General features: G+C 43.3%; 1 pseudogene; it reads right to left on the bottom strand.

Annotated features, from left to right (window-relative positions):
* LOC112224733 overlaps positions 1 to 17,941 on the bottom strand; it is a 34,730-nt pseudogene extending 16,789 nt beyond the window's left edge.
* Between the last annotated feature and the right edge of the window lie 1,760 nt (positions 17,942 to 19,701).

Raw genomic sequence — 19,701 nt, 5'->3', positions numbered from 1 at the left:
TGAGAACCCAGATGGCTGGACCGACTCCGACAGTATATCCCGAGAGAGCCATGTTTCCGTGAAACAGTATGTTACAATCCCTGATGTCTCTCTGGAGAGAAACCCTTGCCCTGATCTCATCAACTTTTTTATCCACAGACTGAACATTAGTAAGTAATATACTCGGGTGGTGTGAGCGCCACCTAAGTCGGACTAGAAGACTGCTTCGAGTTCCTCTTTTTCGCTAACCCTCTTTTTCGCTAACCCTGATCCTTTTCCTAACCTTAACCTAAATATCCTAACCTGCTACATTAATTCTCCTAACCTGCTGTGTAAAATCTCCTAACCTGCTACGAAAAAGTAACTTCTGTATCGAAGTGGTGTTAAAAGAGTGTTTCTCATGGTGACAGGGCTTATAGGACCTATAGACACCAGGGGATTTCTCCTGCACAATAATGTCGGGGGCGTCTGTCTAAAACCAGGTTGTGTATTAGGGGGATAACAAGCTGCTCTTTAATTATGAAATATCAAATCAATCACTAAATCAAAGTTTATTAGTCACATACACATAAACTCAGCACTGTCAACTGTGTTTACTTTCAGCAAACTTAACATGTGTAAATATTTGTATGAACATTACAAGATTCAACAACTGAGACATACACTGAACAAGTTCCACATACATATGACTAACAGAAATTGAATAATGTGTCCCTGAACAAAGGAGGGGTCAAAATCCAAAGTAATAGTCAGTATCTGGTGTGGCCACCAGCTGCATTAAGCACTGCAGTGCATCTCCTCCTCATGGACTGCACCAGATTTGCCAGTTCTTGCTGTGAGATCTTACCCCACTCTTCCACCAAGGCACCTGCAAGTTCCCAGACATTTCTGGGGGAATGGCCCTCACCCTCTGATCCAACAGGTCCCAGACGTGCTCAATGGGATTGAGATCCGGGCTCTTCGCTGGCCGTTGCAGAACACTGACATTCCTGTCTTGCAGGAAATCACGCACAGAACGAGTAGTATGGCTGGTGGCATTGTCATGCTGGAGGGTCATGTCAGGATTAGCCTGAAGGAAGGGTACCACATGAGGGAGGAGGATGTCTTCCCTGTAACTCACAGTGTTGAGATTGTCTGCAATGACAACAAGCTCAGTCCGATGATGCTATGACACATCGCCCCAGACCATGACCGACCCTCCACCTCCAAATCCATCCGGCTCCAGAGAACAGGCCTCGGTGTAACGCTCATTCCTTCGACGACAAACGCGAATCCGACCATCACCCCTGATGAGACAAAACCGCAACTCGTCAGTGAAGAGCACTTTTGCCATTCCTGTCTGGTCCAGCGACTGTGGGTTTGTGCCGGTGATATCTGGTGAGGATCTGCCTTACAACAGGCTACAAGCCCTCAGTCCAGCCTCTCTCAGCCTATTGCAGACAGTCTGAGCACTGATGGAGGGATTGTGTGTTCCTGGTGTAACTCGGGCAGTTGTTGTTGCCATCCTGTATCTGTCCCGCAGGTGTGATGTTCGGATGTACTGATCTTGTGCAGGTGTTGTTACATGTGGTTTGCCACTGCGAAGACAATCAGCTATCCTTCCTGTCTCCCTGTAGTGCTTTCTTTGGCGTCTCACAGTACGGACATTGCAATTTATTGCCCTGGCCACATCTGTAGTCCTCATGCCTGCTTGCAGCATTCCTAAGGCACGTTCACGCAGATGAGCAGGGACCCTGGGCATCTTTCTTTTGGTGTTCTACAGAGTCAGTAGAAAGACCTCTTTAGTGTTCAAAGTTTTCATAACTGTGACCTTAATTGCCTCAGGGTCCTGAAAAAGGGACGTTTCTTTTTTGCCGAGTTTATTTTCAGATGTTATCGCAGGTGCAGTAAAATGCTTGTGTTTCTAGCTCCAACATTGCGGTAATAATAACTAGCAATACAAAACAATACAAACAAAATCCACAAAGTAGAAAGAAAGAAAGAATATTAAGAATTATCGGAATGAGCAATTTTCAGAATTAGAAATATACATTGAGTATACAAAACATTAAGGACACCTTCTTCATATTGAGTTGCGCCCCACCATGAAATCTCAGCAGCTTTTCAGTTATTCACACAAACCAGTGCATCTGGCACATACTACCATACCCAGTTCAAAGGCACGTAAATAGTTTGCCTTGCCCATTCAACTTCTGAATGGCACCCATACACAATCCCATGTCTCAATTGTCTCAAGGCTTAAATCTCCACCCTCTACAAATCAAATTCAATCATATCCCACTTTAACAGACCTTACCGAGAAATGCTTACTTACAAGCCCTTAACCAACAATGCAGTTCAAGAAAGAGTTAAGAAAATATTTACAAATTAAACTAAAGTAAGCAATAATAAAAAGTAACACAATAAAATAAAAATAACGAGGGTATATACAGAGGGTGCTGGTACTGAGTCAAAGTGCAGGGGTACAGGTTAGTCGAGGCAATTTGTACATGTAAGTAGGGGTAAAGTGACTATGCATAGATAATAAACAGCAAGGAGCAACAGTGTAAAACTGGGTCAATGTAAATAGTCCGGATGGCCATTTGATTAATTGTTCAGCAGTCTTATGGCTTGGGGATAGAAGCTGTTAAGGAGGCTTTTGGTCCTAGTCTTGGCCCTCCGGTACCGCTTGCCAATAAAGAGGCTTGGAACCTTTATTGTCGACACGGAGCCCCGCAGATCCATCACGACTGGACTACCGACGTGATCGCTCAACAGGCTATTCTGTTACGATGTCGGCGAAGAAACATCTACTAGCCCCGACCCGCTAGCTTTTCTGAACGCTGTGTCCCCTGCTCGCCTAGCGTAGTAGTGACTACAGAACGGCACCCTGACTCACCTATTGCTGCTCTTTTGACCCTATGATCACTCGGTTACACAGCTGATGCCCCCTGGACTGTTTCAACAGCATGGTAGCTCATTTTGTTTACCTGTCGGCCCCAGCCTCGATGTCGGCCCCAGCCTCGAACTCAGGTCCTGTATGTATCTAACTGGCCCGCTCTGCCCATTCATCGCCATGTACCCGCTGTTGTCTTAGCTCTCCTGATCAACACCTGTGATTGCTGTATGCCTCACTCTAATGTCAATATGACTTGTCTACTGGTGTCTTGGCTAGTTCTTATTGTTTTATTTCACAGTAGAGCCTCATTCCTGCTCAAAATGCCTTAGATAGCTCTTTTGTCCCACCCCACACACATGCGGAGACCTCACCTGGCTTAACTGGTGCCTCCAAAGACGAAACCTTTCTCATCTTCACTTAACGCCTAGGTTTACCTCCACTGTACTCTCATCCTACAATACAATTGCCTGTACATTGTGCCCTGAATCTATTCTACCAGGCCCAGAAATCTGTTCCTTTTATTCTCTGTTCCAAACACACTAGACGACCAGTTCTTATAGCCTTTAGCCGTACCCTTGTCCTACTCCTCCTCTGTTCCTCTGGTGATGTAGAGGTTAGCCCAGGCCATGTAGCCCCCAGATCCACTCCTATTCCCCAGGCGCTATCATGTGTTGACTTTCATGCATGTTAACATCAGAAGCCTCCTCCCTAAGTTTGTTTTATTCACTGCTTTACCATCCTGATGTCCTAGCCGTGTCTGAATCCTGGCTTAGGAAGGCCACCAAAAATTCTGAAATTTCCATCCCCAACTACAACACTTTCCTCCAAGATAGAACTGCCAAAAGGGGGCGGAGTTGCAATCTATTCCAGAGATAGCCTGCAGAGTTCTGTCCTACTATCCATATCTGTGCCCAAACAGTTCAAGCTTCTTCTTTTAAAAATACACCTTTCCAGAAATAAGTCTCTCACTGTTGCCGCTTGTTATAGACTCCGCTCAGTCCCCAGCTGTGCCCTGGACACTATATGTGAATGAATTGCCCCCTGTTTAGCTTCAGAGTTTGTACTGTTAGGTGGCCTAAACTGGGATATGCTTAAATCAAATCAAATCAAATGTATTTATATAGCCCTTCGTACATCAGCTGATATCTCAAAGTGCTGTACAGAAACCCAGCCTAAAACCCCAAACAGCAAGCAATGCAGGTGTAGAAGCACGGTGGCTAGGAAAAACTCCCTAGAAAGGCCAAAACCTAGGAAGAAACCTAGAGAGGAACCAGGCTATGTGGGGTGGCCAGTCCTCTTCTGGCTGTGCCGGGTGGAGATTATAACAGAACATGGCCAAGATGTTCAAATGTTCATAAATGACCAGCATGGTCCAATAATAATAAGGCAGAACAGTTGTAACTGGAGCAGCAGCACGGCCAGGTGGACTGGGGACAGCAAGGAGTCATCATGTCAGGTAGTCCTGAGGCATGGTCCTAGGGCTCAGGTCTTCCGAGAGAGAGAAAGAAAGAGAGAAAGAGAGAATTAGAGAGAGCACACTTAAATTCACACAGGACACCGAATAGGACAGGAGAAGTACTCCAGATATAACAAACTGACTAGCCCCCCGACACGTGAACTACTGCAGCATAAATACTGGAGGCTGAGACAGGAGGGGTCAGGAGACACTGTGGCCCCATCCGAGGACACCCCCGGACAGGGCCAAACAGGAAGGATATAACCCCACCCACTTTGCCAAAGCACAGCCCCCACACCACTAGAGGGATATCTTCAACCACCAACTTACCATCCTGAGACAAGGCCGAGTATAGCCCACAAAGATCTCCGCCACGGCACAACCCAAGGGGGGGGCGCCAACCCAGACAGGAAGATCACATCAGTGACTCAACCCACTCAAGTGACGCACCCCTCCCAGGGACAGTATGAAAGAGCCCCAGTAAGCCAGTGACTCAGCCCCTGTAATAGGGTTAGAGGCAGAGAATCCCAGTGGAAAGAGGGGAACCGGCCAGGCAGAGACAGCAAGGGCGGTTCGTTGCTCCAGAGCCTTTCCATTCACCTTCCCACTCCTGGACCAGACTACACTCAATCATATGACCCACTGAAGAGATGAGTCTTCAGTAAAGACTTAAAGGTTGAGACCGAGTTTGCGTCTCTTACATGGGTAGGCAGACCATTCCATAAAAATGGAGCTCTATAGGAGAAAGCCCTGCCTCCAGCTGTTTGCTTAGAAATTCTAGGGCAATTAGGAGGCCTGCATCTTGTGACCATAGCGTACGTGTAGGTATGTACGGCAGGACCAAATCAGAGAGATCGGTAGGAGCAAACCCATGTAATGCTTTGTAGGTTAGCAGTAAAACCTTCAAATCAGCCCTTGCCTTGACAGGAAGCCAGTGTAGGGAGGCTAGCACTGGAGTAATATGATCAATTTTTGGGGTTCTAGTCAGGATTCTAGCAGCTGTATTTAGCACTAATTGAAGTTTATTTAGTGCTTAACACCCCGGCCGTCCTACAATCTAAGCTAGATTGCCCTCAATCTCACACAAATTTTCAAGGAACCTACCAGGTACAACCCTAAATCCATAAACATGGGCACACTCATAGATATCATTCTACCCAACCTGCCCTCTGAATACACTTCTGCTGTCTTCAACCAGGATCTCAGCGATCACTGCCTCATTGCCCTCATCCATTATGGGTCAGCGGTCAAACGACCACCCCTCATCACTGTCAAACGCTCCTTAAAACTCTTCAGCAAGCAGGCCTTTCTAATTGACCTGGCCCGGGTATCCTGGAAATATTTTGACCTTATTCCGTCAGTAGAGGATGTCTGGTTATTCTTAAAAAATTGCTTTCCTCACCATCTTAAATAAGCATGCCCCATTCAAAAAATGTAGAACTAAGAACAGATATAGCCCTTGGTTCACTCCAGACTTGACTGCCCTTGACCAGCACAAAAACATCCTGTGGTGTACTGCATTAGCATCGAATAGCCCATGCAATATGCAACTTTTCAGGAAAGTTAGGAACCAATATATAAAGGCAGTTAGGAAAGCAAAGGCTAGCTTTTTCAAAAATAAATTTGCATCCTGTAGCACAAACTCCAAAAAGTTCTGGGTTACTGTAAAGTCCATGGAGAATAAGAGCATCTCCCCCCAGCTGCCCACTGCACTGAGGCTAGGAAACACTGTCACCACCAATGAATCTACGATAATCGAGAATTTCAATGAGCATTTTTCTATGGCTGGCCATATTTTCCACCTGGCTACCTCTAACCCGGTCAACAGCTCTGCACCCCCCACAGCAATTTGCCCATGTCTCCCCCATTTCTCCTTCACCCAAATCCAGATAGCTGATGTTCGGAAAGAGCTGCAAAATCTGGACGCATACAAATCAGTAGGGCTAGACAATCTGGACCCTCTCTTTCTAAAATTATCTGCCCCAATTGTTGCAACCCCTATTAGTAGCCTGTTCAACCTCTCTTTTGTATCATCTGAGATCCCTGAAGATTGGAAAGCTGCCGCTGTCATCTCCCTCTTCAAAGGGGGAGACACTCTAGACCCAAGCTGTTACAGACCTACTGTATATCTATCCTACCCTGCCTTTCTAAAGTCTTCGAAAGCCAAGTTAACAAACAGATCCCAGACCATTTCGAATCCCACCGTACCTTCTCCACTATGTAATCTGGTTTCCGAGCTGGTCATGGGTGCACATCAGCCATGCTCAAGGTCCTAAACCATATCATATCCGTCGATAAAAGACAATACTGTGCAGCCATCTTCATCGACCTGGCCAAGGCTTTCGACTCTGTCAATCACTACATTCTTATCGGCAGACTCAACAGCCTTGGTTTCTCAAATGACTGCCTCGCCTTGTTCTCCAACTACTCAGATAGAGTTGTGTGTCAAATCGGAGGACCTGTTGTCCGGACCTCTGCCAGTCTCTGTGGGGGTGCCACAGGGTTCAATTCACAGGCCAACTCTTTTCTCTATACATCAATGATGTCACTCTTGCTGCTGGTGATTCTCTGATCCAACTCTACGCAGACGACACCATTCTGTATACTTCTGCCCCTTCTTTGGACACTGTGTTAACAAACCTCCAGACAAGCTTCAATGCCATACAACACTCCTTCCGTGGCCTCCAACTGCTCTTAAATGCAAGTAAAACTAAATGCATGCTCTTCAACCCACCACTGCCTGCACCCGTCCGTCTAGCATCACTACTCTGGACTGTTCTGACTTAGAATATGTGGACAACTACAAATACCTTGGTGTCTGGTTAGACTGTAAACTCTCCTTCCAGACTCACATTAAGCATCTCCAAGCCTCCAACACTCTACTCAGCAAATTGGATGTAGTATATCACAGTGCCATCCATTTTATCACCAAATCCCCATATACTACCAACTACTGCGACCTGTATGCTTTTGTTGGCTGGCCCTCGCTTCATATTCTTTGCCAAACCCAGTGGCCCCAGGTCATCTATAAGTCTTTGCTAGGTAAACCCCGCCTTATCTCAGCTCACTTGTCACCATAGCAGCACCCACCCATAGCACATGTTCCAGCGGGTATATTTCACTGGTCATCCCCAAAGCCAACTCCTCCTTTGGCCACCTTTCCTTACAGTTCTCTGCTGCCAATGACTGGAACGAATTGCAAAAATCACTGAAGCTGGAGTCGTATATCTCCCTCACTAACTTTAAGCATCAGTTGTCAGAGCATTGCACCTGTACACAGCCCATCTGTACATAGCCCACCCAACTACCTCATCTCCATATTGTTATTATTATTATTTTTTTTGCTCCTTTGCACCCCAGTATCTCTACTTGCACATTCATCTTCTGCACATTGTTTAATTGCTAAATTGTAATTATTTCGCCACTATGGCCTATTTATTGCCTTACCTCCTAATCTTACCTCATTTACACAAACTGTATATATATATATTTATATCTGTATATATTTATATATATAGATTGTTCTATTGTGTTCTATTGTTCTATTGCATTGTGACTGTACATTTGTTTATTCCATGTGTAACTCTGTGTTGTTTGTGTCGCACTGCTTTGCTTTGTCTTGGCCAGGTTGCAGTTGTAAATGAGAACTTGTTCTCAAATGGCCTACTTGGTTAAATAAATGTTAAATAAATACAAGAAATACGGTAGCAGAGAGAGCAGTCTATGACTTGGGTGAATGGACTCTTTGAAACTTTTGTTGGTCTTTCCTCTGACACCGCCTAGTATATAGGTCCTGGATGGCAGACAGATCTACCCCAGTGATGTACTGGGCCATACGCACTACCCTCTGTAGCTCATTATGGTCAAATGTCGAGCAGTTGCCATACCAGGCGGTGATGCAATCCATCAGGATGCTCTCGATGGGGCAGCTGTAGAATTTTTAGGATTTAAGTGGATTTAACAAGTGAAACCAATAAGGGATCATAGCTTTAACCTGGATTCATATGGTCAGTCTGTCATAGAAAGAGCAGGTGTCCTTAATGTTTGTATACTCAGTGCATTCGGAAAGTATTGACTGAGACATTGTGACTTTTTGACATTCTGATTGGGCATCTCTCTGATGTGATGGGCCTGTGCGTACATATGTGTGCGCGTGTCAGTGTGTTCCGCCTCTCTGCCTGAGGCATTGAACTTGGATGTAAGATTTTCTGGAAACAAAGTTATTTATTTGTCAAGAGTAGTAGGCTAAGGCCTAGTTCTCTGTGACATTTTAGAGATACATTTGCATACACCCACACACACACTCATGAAGAAGTTTCACTTTCAAACACACAGAGAGCACATAGAAGGAAGAACATTGAGAGAGAATTGACTTTAACTAAGGAAAATAAGAAAAATAAGTTTAATAAATAAATTGGGACTGGAATTGACCAAAATAATGATTAAAAAGGTTAAATATGTTAAATGGTGAAGTTTGAAAGCGTGGGGAAATGTACTGTGGAATATGCTATTAAATGGGGGATTAAAGTAATGCAGTAAAATGGTTAACACTGTTCTAATGTTGTTTGCATTAAAGTATGATGGATATAGACAAGGTTTATTAAGCCTGTAGGAACAAGGCCCATAGGGCCTGTAGGAGGTTGAGAATGAAAGGTTATAATGCTGAAATGTTGCAATGATGGGATGTTTAACTTGTTTGATATCTAAGAGGTAGTAAGTTAGGTTAGAGGGGGATTTTAATGGAGCTAAGTGGGGAACGATAAAGTTAAGGTTAATAAAGTACATTAATAATGCTGGAAGTTCCCTGGCCAGAGCTGCCAGGAGGAGACATCCTATCAAGGCGGGCATCCTGTGTAGGCGAGCGTCCTGCCTAGGCGAGGAAAGGAGCGATGTCCGCATTAAGTGTTAACCACTGAATGCGTCATCGGAGCAGGTGTCAGTCACGTTGGTCTAGCAGAAAATAGAATGGAGGGTATAAAAGAGCTATGGTTTTTGGAGAGGAGCACTGTCCTTGAGAAAGAAGAACCTGTCGACTGCTGGAAAAAGATTTTTGCTGTAGCTTTTAAACTTCAAATATCTTTAGATTTTTATTGCACTTATATTTAGATTTGTATTATACTCAGTTAAAGTAAAATTCTAGGAGGAATCCTTTGTGATGTGGTAAGGTTGGACCCAGGTGCAGAGAAGAGACAGGCGAGGAATCTGTGGTTAAGGATAAACATAATACTTTACTGAGAAACGGTAGCCGCAGGATCACAGTACACTCGAAAAAACAACAAACACTCAGTCTCGAAAACTCACTCAGGAAACGAAAGCACACGGTAAACAATTCAAGCTTCTGCAAAGGAAACCAGAAAACATACCTATTTTATTAGGCAGAGTAATAGGACAAACCTGAGTGTCATTAATCAAATCTAATCAAATGTTATTAGTCACATGTGCCGAATACAACAGGTGTAGTGCTTACAGTGAAATGCTTACTTACGAGCCCCTAAACAACAATGCAGTTTTAAAAAATATGGATAAGAATAAGACATAAAAGTAACAAGTGATTAAAGAGCAGCAGTAAAATAACAACAGAGTTAATGTGCGTGGGCACCGTTTAGTTGAGGTAGTATGTACATGTAGGTAGAGTTATTAAAGTTACTACTAATGTGCGTAGATGATAACAACAGAGAGTAGCAGTGGTGTAAAGAGGGGTAGGGGCAATGCAAATAGTCTAGGTAGCCATTTGACTAGATGTTCACGAGTCTTATACCTTGAGGGTAGAAGCTGTTTAGAAGCGTCTTGGACCTAGAATGGGAACTCCATTTTTGCCTTGACGATCAGAGGGGTTGCTGTAAGGCTTTTTACGTAGCTGTATTTCGGAAAGTTGTAGTTTCAACGATTTCATTGAAGATATCCTGTCAAATACGTCATGTAAAGCGAAGTCAAACTCTAAAGTAAAAGTGAAAGTGAGACAGATTTTTTGTTTGAGGAATCTTGGAGTGTTATCATTCAAACGAACTGAGGAGCTGTTTCTGCAAGGACAGGACGTACTTCTGGGCGGGTAAGTGCTAATGCCGTTTTATGAAATATAAAAATATATATATTATATATAAAAAATAAAAATAACATTTTTTTTGCAATGAAATGTGTAGTTTGTTTTTGCGTGTGTGTGTGTTGGTTTGTTTGGGTGTGTGTGTGTATATATATATATATATATATATATATATATATATATATATATATATACATACACACAACAATGGCCGGAGTTGAATGGAACACCTTAGTGACTGTTCCCTCTGCTCTATACAATCATTACATATCTGTTTATTTTATGTGATGATAAAAGGGTCATACAATACAAATATTTTTTAAAAGTTTTCTTTCAAAGTGATAGCGACTCCGACTGGGAGGCCCCGGTGCCAAGCTGCCCACTCTACCTGTGCCCCCAGTGGTGTTCATATGCCACAGTTCATTACTGCAGGCATGACTGTGCCTCAGAGCCAAAAGGGCACAGCATGGAGGCGTCGTTGTGTTCTGTGTCGCATGAAATGCACCACTTGTTCAGTTTGCCTCTGCTTTACATCAGAAAGAGACTGACATGGCACAGGCAGCAAAATATTATGACGAGGACTTCCAAGGGGTGTGTACTGTTTTTTTTTTAAATATTTATTTTGTAATATTTTTTTCAACATTTTGTGTGTGTGTGTGTGTGTTAGAATTGCTTTTTGATATGTTGTATATAGTTATTTGCACTGCTGTATATAGTTATAGGTCATTTCACCAATTCGGCCACTTGGGTACATTTGGGCAACTTGTGTGGGACACCTGGGTGACTTCATGCTAAATGTCATGTAGCTCACCCATTCCTGAAGTTATAAGTCTCAAACTTTGCACACCTACAGTTGCCCTCTTGTGTTATCCAGCATCCTATCTGACTGTGTGGCTATTCTAGTACATGTGAAAGATGATTCTACAACAATAAAAAACAGACAACAAACTTTCTTTCTCTTTTCTTCCACCAGATCTACTGTGTTATATTCTCCTACATTCAATTAACATTTCCACAAACTTCAGAATGTTTCCATTCAAATGATACCAAGAATATCCATATCCTTGCCTCTGGGGCTGAGCTACAGGCAGTTAGATTTGGGTTTGTCATCAGGCGGAAATTGAGAACAAAGGGTTGCAGCCATATTAATCTACCCATCGTGTCCAGTTTCAAAAATGCTTTACAGCGAAAGCAGCACATATGATTATGTTAGGTCATAGCCAAGTCGAAAAAACACAGCCATTTTCCCAGCCAAAATAGGAGTCACAAAAAGCAGAAATATAGATCAAATGAATCACTAAATGTTGATGATCTTCATCAGATGACACTCATAGGACATCATGTTACACAATACATGTAGGTTTTGTTCGATAATGTGCCTATTTATATAAAAAAATCTCAGTTTACATTGGCGCCTTATGTGCAGTAATGTTTCAAGTCCAAAACATCCTGTGATTTTGCAGAAATACTCATAATAAACATTGATAAAAGATACTAGTGTTATTCACAGAATTAAAGATAGATTTCTCCTTAATGCAACTGCTGTGTCAGATTTTTTTTAAACTGTACGGAAAAAGCATAATCTGAGAATGGTGCTCAGAACCCAAAAGGAATATCAATGGGACTGTTGAGCTAACGTAGGCTAATGTGGTTAGCATGAGGTTGTAAGTAACAAGACATTTCCTAGGACATAGACATATCAGATATGGGCAGGAAGTTTATATTCTTGTTAATCTAACTGCACTGTGCAATTTACAGTAGCTATCACAGTGAAATAATATGCTATTGTTAGAGTGCACAGTTATGATCTTGCAAATGTATTAATAAACCAATTAGGCACATATGGGAAGTCTTGATACAACATTTTGAACAGAAATGCAATGCTTCATTGGATCAGTCTAATTTACACATACACTGCTTCCATCTAGTGGCCAAAATCTAAGTTGCGCCTAGATTCCTAAATCATATATTGGCCTTTCTCTTGCGTTTCAAAGATGATGATTTTTTTTTTCTTGTATTATCTTTTACCAGATCTAATGTGTTATATTGTCCTACATTAATTTCACATTTCCACAAACTTCAAAGTGTTTCCTTTCAAATGATATCAAGAATATGCATATCCTTGCTTCAGGTCCTGGGTATGGCATTTTAGGCGAAAATTGAAACAAAGGGTCCAATCCTTAAGAGGTTTTAAAGGAGAACACAGACACGCTACACACACTCATATAAGAAGCACACCCACACACACATAGGCCTACACACTCATACACACACGCATATACTGTATGCATACATACACCAGGGAGGACGGTTATGTTCATGAGCATGGCCGTATTTCTATTACAGCATATTGGATGATTGTCATTCATATTCCATTCACCCAGTTCAATGTAACATCGATAGGTTTAGCCTTCTACATGATACAAAAATGTTTCCTGTACCCATCATGAGGTTTCTACAACTTTACAACGTAGGTGCACACATGTCAAGAAAAACATGTGAGGTGACAGACACCTATACATGGACAGACACTGACACATTCAATATTGCACACTCTGGGCTGCATCTATCTGATCTAGGATGTAATCATTAGTCCAACAGTTGCAAACAAGAGTTTCCGCTGCACACATTCAGGTATGTTTATCCCTGTCTTCTTCCTTTTGCTTCCGTTTAAAGAAACGTTGTCCAACAGAATTGACCCCTGATCACACGTAAACACAGTCCACTAACATAGCAGCCACATTCCTTCTTGCATCTACACGCTTTCTTCTCACCTTTTCCCTTCACTTGTGGACTTCAATGCACAACACATCAGCTGTATGTGACCAAGTGAAAAAAAACTTTCCAAGCCAAACCATATCATAACCGCTACTCACAGCCTACATTGTTGTCACCATATTAGCTAAATTAACGACATAGTCAACATAGCTAATAGAACTAACGTGTTAGTAAACCCGCTACAATCATGCAGTAACGTTACTTACAGTGTACAGTCAGTAAGCAGTTACACCGGTGGTCCCTGGTGGCAATAAATTAGATAAACCAAAAGCTTACCTTGACTTGGAAGAGTTCCAGTGTTGTGTTGGATAGTCATAGCCAGCTAGCTAACATAGCATCCCTCTGTTTGAGCAGGGTGTTTCAGTAGGCTAAACTAGTTAGCATAGCATCCCTTTGTTTGAGCAGGGTGTTTGAGTAGGCTAAACTACATTTGCTAGCTAAGTAAGTGAAAGTGAAAATAAATGATGAAATATCTCTCTCTCTCTTTCTTTCTCTCTTTCTCTCTCTCTCTTGCTTCTCCTTCATTTTTGAAGGAATTCATTTGTTAAAAACTGTTCAACTATTGTCTTTCTCTCTTTTTGAGTCAACAACTCAGTACTAGATTAATTCTCTGATCCTTTGTTTGGGTGGACAACATGTCAGTTCATGCTGCAAGAGCTCTGATAGGTTGGAGGACATTCTCCGGAAGTTGTCATAATTACCGTGTAAGTCTATGGAAGGGGTGGAACCATGAGCCTCCTAGGTTTTGTATTGACGGAAGATAGCTGTCCTCCGGTTACACCATGGTACAGAGTGCTGTTTAGGCTACTGTAGACCTTCATTGGCAAAAAGTATACTTTCATCAATTATTTGGTGATATGTCAATATATTTATATATATATATATTTATTTTTTAAATGAATTCACTGAGTAGGATGGTCGTCCCCTTCCTCCTCTGAGGAGCCTCCACTGACACACACACACACGTACACACACACGTACATACACACACACAGTATATTTTACAATTAAGTTGCACAAGGTAGTGCCCCTGGGTGTGTACTATGTGTGTTTTGGGTCTGCATGTGTGTGTGTGTGTGTGTGTGTGTATCTACTGACTGGTATGCTCAAAGCCCGTCTACATGCGTCTGAAGAAGCCGGTGCCTCCACTCGGAGGCTTTGAGTTGCCTCCCATGGTCCGACGACTCCCGCTCCCCGGGGCCCTCGGTACGCACCTGGGACTGTAGGTCCTCCATGCGCTCCTCTGCCTCATGGACCAATGTGGTCAGGTGCACAACCCTCAAGGCTCACGACTGCTGGGCACAACAACAGTTGTAATTTATATTAAGACTAGAATCGCCGAGGTGATCAACACATTACTTCATCAGCCATGCTCTTTGAAATTAAATTATAACTTTTGGGGGAATAAAGAGTGCAGATATCCTTTTTTTCATTTCTTCAACATATTGTTCTTCCCTCAGAAAACGAGACCCAATAGATGTGCTGAAAACACACAACTCTTTCATTCTAAGAAACCTCCTGTTTTCCCATAACCCACTGGTATAACACTCTAGCCTTTTTTATGTTTTTGTTTGTCAGATGCACTAACGCAAATTCCCAATTAAAGCCCATTGAACTGCGGAGTCACCCTTTAACCTCTTGAGTGTAGGGGGCAGTATTTTTATGTTTGGATGAAAAACGTACCCAAATGAAACTGCCTATTTCTCAGGCCCAGAATCTAGAATATTCAGAGGCTGCTAGATCACAGGCGGCAGAACGGCCTTGTGAAGATGACTAATATCGCATCAAGATGACTAACAACACCCCCTGAGCACCATTGTGTTTTTCGTCTCTCTTTCTTTATTCTCTCTCTGCCAACTTTGGGAATGTGCTGTTGTTTTGTGTGTGGTGAGAGGTTGGTTGTTCTGCTGGTTGTGATTGCTGTGGCAACTGACCTGAATAAGACTCACATTTACCTAGATTTTATCAGCAATGCAGAGAATAATATTTTGTTTCTTTAAAAAAGAAGAACCACCAATCGAGGATACAGACAGCTCAAGAGGTATGCTTAGATATGAAGAAAAATAGGATTTTTTTTACATAGAATTAAGCAAAATGATTATGGCTCTAGATTGCAGGAAAAAGCTGTTTCATGTGTTTGAAATATGCTAAATTCTCCATCTTCCAGAGACCCCCACCCACACAGCCATCCTCATGTACTTTGTGCCCCCTTAGATTTTTGGGGTGCATGACAGCCCTGTGCATGTCTCAGTATGTCTCAGTGTTTTGTCCCTTTCTTGTACCATCTGAGCAACACAGGACCACTATGAGTATATGCCTGTCTATGAATGCCTATATCTGTCTCCCTCTGTTTGTCTCTGTACAGTATGTCTCTCTGACGTCTCTGTCCCTGTCTGTCTCAGGGAGCCACAGACAGACTCTGTGAAGTATCCTACAGCAGAATCAATGGCTTCCTTTCAAAGCCCAACGAAAACCATGCATTGTCTTTGATCTCAATTGTCCTCCGATGGAGTTTGATTAGAATGTTCTAATCAAAACGCTGACACTGTATCCTGACTAGGGCTGATGGGAGATACCTTTGTCTCTTTCTCTTTCCCTCTCTTCTTTTCTTCATGTGTTATTTGGGCTCCGGAGAGCAATCAAAGAGCGAACTCCAGTAAACACCACTTTCCCGCAAGTGTTTTCAATTTGGTGATACCTTTATAAAATGTCTGGACAGGTTCTGGAAAGGGAGTGCAAACACAAATAGTCTGGGAGAGCTCAGTGAGGCCTAATCGTTAGCAGAGAGTGAGATGGCGGAGGCTGCTAGATCACAGGCAGCAGAACGGCCTTATGAAGATGACTAATATCGCATCAAGATGACTAACAACACCCCCTGAGCACCATTGTGTTTTTTCGTCTCTCTTTCTTTCTTTCTTCTCTCTCTGCCAACTTTGACATACTCTGTAGTGGGGGAACGTGCTGTTGTTTGGTGCGTGGTGAGAGGTTGGTTGTTCTGCTGGTTGTGGTTGCTGTGGCAACTGCTCTGGTTGCCGTGGCGGTGGGTACAGTTGCCGCGAGGATGGCCATGCTTGCCAGAGTTAGAATGAAGTCACTTTTAGGCACTGATCGAAATTCAGTTTTGCGGGCCTCCCGAGTGGCGCAGCAGTCTAAGGCACTGCATTGCATTGCTAGAGGTGTCACTACATTCCCGGGTTTGATGCCGAGTTGTAACACAACCGGCCATGATTGGGAGTCCCATAGGGCGAGGCACAATTGGCCCAGCGTCGTCCAGGTTAGAGAAGGGTTTGGCTGAGGGGGGTCTTTACTTGGCTCATTGCGCTCTAGCGACTCCTTGTGGCAGGCTGGGTGCCTGCAGGCTGACCTCGATCACAAGTCGAACGGTGTTTCCTCCGACACATTGGAGCGACTGGCTTCCGGGTTAAGCAGGCGGGTGTTAAGGAGCGCGGTTTGGCGGTTCATGTTTCAGAGGATGCATGACTCGACCTTCGCCTCCCGAGCCCACTGGGGAGTTGAAGCAATTAGACAAATTGGGGAGAAAATTCAGTTTTGTGTTTTACAGGTTAAGATTTGGGGGAGGGTAAGCTTATCCTAAATCAGTACCAGAAGTGTAACTTCTACTCATACTATGGTTTATGATGGAACATGCTCCATATTTTCTTCATTAAACAACTGTTATGATCCTATAAGCTAAGGAGCGGGCATGCAAGTGGGCACACAGACAGACAGAAAGTCAGTCAGTCAGAACAAACACAGTCAGACAGAAAGACAGACAGATAGCCAGTAAGCCAACCAACCAGCAAACCAGAACAGGTACCCACAGTGGGGGCTTTCCTTGGCTCCGGCGTGGAGCAGCAGCCTCTCCATGGGTATCGTGTTGGTCATGACGGCCATGTCCAGGGGCAGCAGGCCCTCACTGTTTGGGATGTTGAGGTCCAGTTCTTCCTTGGCTCCGGCGTGGAGCAGCAGCCTCTCCATGGGTATGGTGTTGGTCATGACGGCCATGTCCAGGGGCAGCAGGCCCTCACTGTTTGGGATGTTGAGGTCCATCTCCTGGTGCTCCACTGCCTCGAACAGCACCTCGTTGCTCTGGAACTAACACACATAAACAAATGTTTAAAGAGATACTTCAGGATGTTAGCAATCAAGCCCTTTAACTCGTGGATTCCATTTTTATATCTGTGTGCAATTTGAAGGAATTTTTGAACTAGCGTTAGCACAATGACTGGAAGTCTATGGTAACTGCTAGCATGCTAGTATATACCATAGACTTTCAGTCATTGTGCTAACACTAGTAAGCATTGGCTTGCAAAACTAACTCTAACTTATATCATACTGGATGCAGAGATATAACAAATGGTATCCATGAGTTCATCTGACTAATTGACAAAATCCTGAAATATCCCTTTAATGAGACTTTGGTGTTAGGGGCTGTGTTGAGCATGTCTTGAATCAGTGTTGTGTCTGTGTTGAACCAGTGTTGTGTCTGTTGAGCCTGTGTTGTGTCAGTGTTGAGCCTGTGTTGTGTCTTTGTTTAGTCTGTGTTGTGTCTGTTGAGCCTGTGTCTCGTGTGTTTAAACCTGTATTGCCCGTGTGTTGAGCCTGTGTCCCTCACCATGGTGGACTTGCGGAGGTGCTCCTTGTCACACCGTCCTGACATCACACTGTCCTCCAGGTCAGGCAGGTTGCCCGCTAGGAACCTCCCCGACAAGTTCCTGTAGAGGCGGCAGGCAGCGCTCGGGGATGACAGGCTGGTGGACTTGTTCCGGGTGGGAAGAGGGTGAGGCTTTCGCATCTCTCACTGGGTCATCTTGGCTGAATCATCCCTGTGGGGAGAAAGCGGTGCATCGATGCAGGGGAGGGTCGAAAGTGGGATTAGGTGAGTATTAGTATCAATCATTATATCAGTCATAGTATGGTATTTTAGCAGACAACTTTATCCAATGTGACTCAGAGTATATTTTGGCAACTATAGTATATTCAGTATTTGTGGACAATGAGGGAATCAAATCCATAAGCCCGGTGTTGCTTGGACTTACCCACTGAGCCACTGGAACCACAGGGGGAATGGGGTGAGTATTATTGTACTTCTGCTATTTTTGAAGAACTAGCACTGTGGTTACCAACACTTTTGAAGAATGCACCAAACATTACCTGTTTGGTGGGCCACATGTTTGACGCTTCTGCCTTAGATGTTGTTATAATAAACACTACCTTGCTTGTTAACGTCTTCAAAATGTCTTGTTTAGAATGTCCTTAACATGGAGGCTCTGACGAAGACTAAGAAAACACATTAGATCCTACACCAGCTATAGAATGAATGCACTATTTTTGAAGTGACATACTTCTTTTTTTATGTGTTATGAGGTAGGGCCAAGAGTTTGTCCTAACCAAATGACCAGGCAAGGAAAAACTCTGGGCCTTAATAAGGTTTTAACTTGGACCTGACGTTTTTCCTGGTCAGCTGGTCAGGACAAACTACTGGTCCCGGTCCTGACACGTTTTCTTAATTCCATGCCAATGTGCCAGCAAACCAGGTGGGTATCGCAATGGCATAATTTCTAAGTAATTATGATAGTTAACATATGAGTCATCATTGGCACTGCCATCGCTGTTCCTCTGCAAGTCCTGCCCTCTCAACCTGACACCTCTTTCTCATGAGAGGCTGAGATGAGCTCATTCCTTCTCATTCCTTCCTATCGTGGCATCTGAGGCATGGCAGATATGCTGCCCTCTCCACTCTGCCACAGGAACAATGTGAATGACTGGGGAGCTTGGGCTGTGATGCAATCACACGTGCTGACGGAAATGTCAATTGGATGCCGAGGCGGTGGTGGCGCATTCCGTAACCCGATCCCACATAAGATAGATGAAGGAAGAAAGATAGAAAGTGTGAAAAAATAAAGAAACACCTCCTTCGGTCGCCTTTCCTTCCAGTTCTCTGCTGCCAATGACTGGAACGAATTGCAAAAAATCACTGAAGTTGGAGACTTATATCAATTCAATTCAATTCAATTCAAGGGCTTTATTGGCATGGGAAACATGTGTTAACATTGCCAAAGCAAGTGAGGTAGATAATATATAAAGAGAGTATATAAAGTGAAATAAACAATAAAAACTAACAGTGAACATTACACATACAGAAGTTTCAAAACAATAAAGACATTACAAATGTCATATTATATATATATACAGTGTTTTAACAATGTACAAATGGTAAAGGACACAAGATAAAATAAAGAAGCATAAATATGGGTTGTATTTACATATCATATCATGTATTTACATATCATATATCTCCCTCACTAACTTTAAGTTGTCAGAGCAGCTTACCGATCGCTGCAGCTGTACACAGCCCATCTGTAAATAGCCCATCCAACCAACTTCCTGCCTCATCCCCATATTTGTTTTTGTTTTTATGCTCTTTTGCACACCAGTACTTCTACTTGCACATCCTCACCTGCACATATATCACTCCAGTGTAAATTGCTAAATTGTAATTACTTACCTTACGTCCTTACTTCATTTGCACGCACTGTATACAAACTTTTCTATTGATTTATTGACTGT

This window comes from Oncorhynchus tshawytscha, linkage group LG25 (assembly GCF_018296145.1).
Source record: "Oncorhynchus tshawytscha isolate Ot180627B linkage group LG25, Otsh_v2.0, whole genome shotgun sequence".
In the NCBI taxonomy this organism is placed as follows: Eukaryota; Metazoa; Chordata; class Actinopteri; order Salmoniformes; family Salmonidae; genus Oncorhynchus; species Oncorhynchus tshawytscha.
Note: the sequence above shows the minus strand (reverse complement) of the source record. Positions and strands in the feature narration are given on the sequence as shown.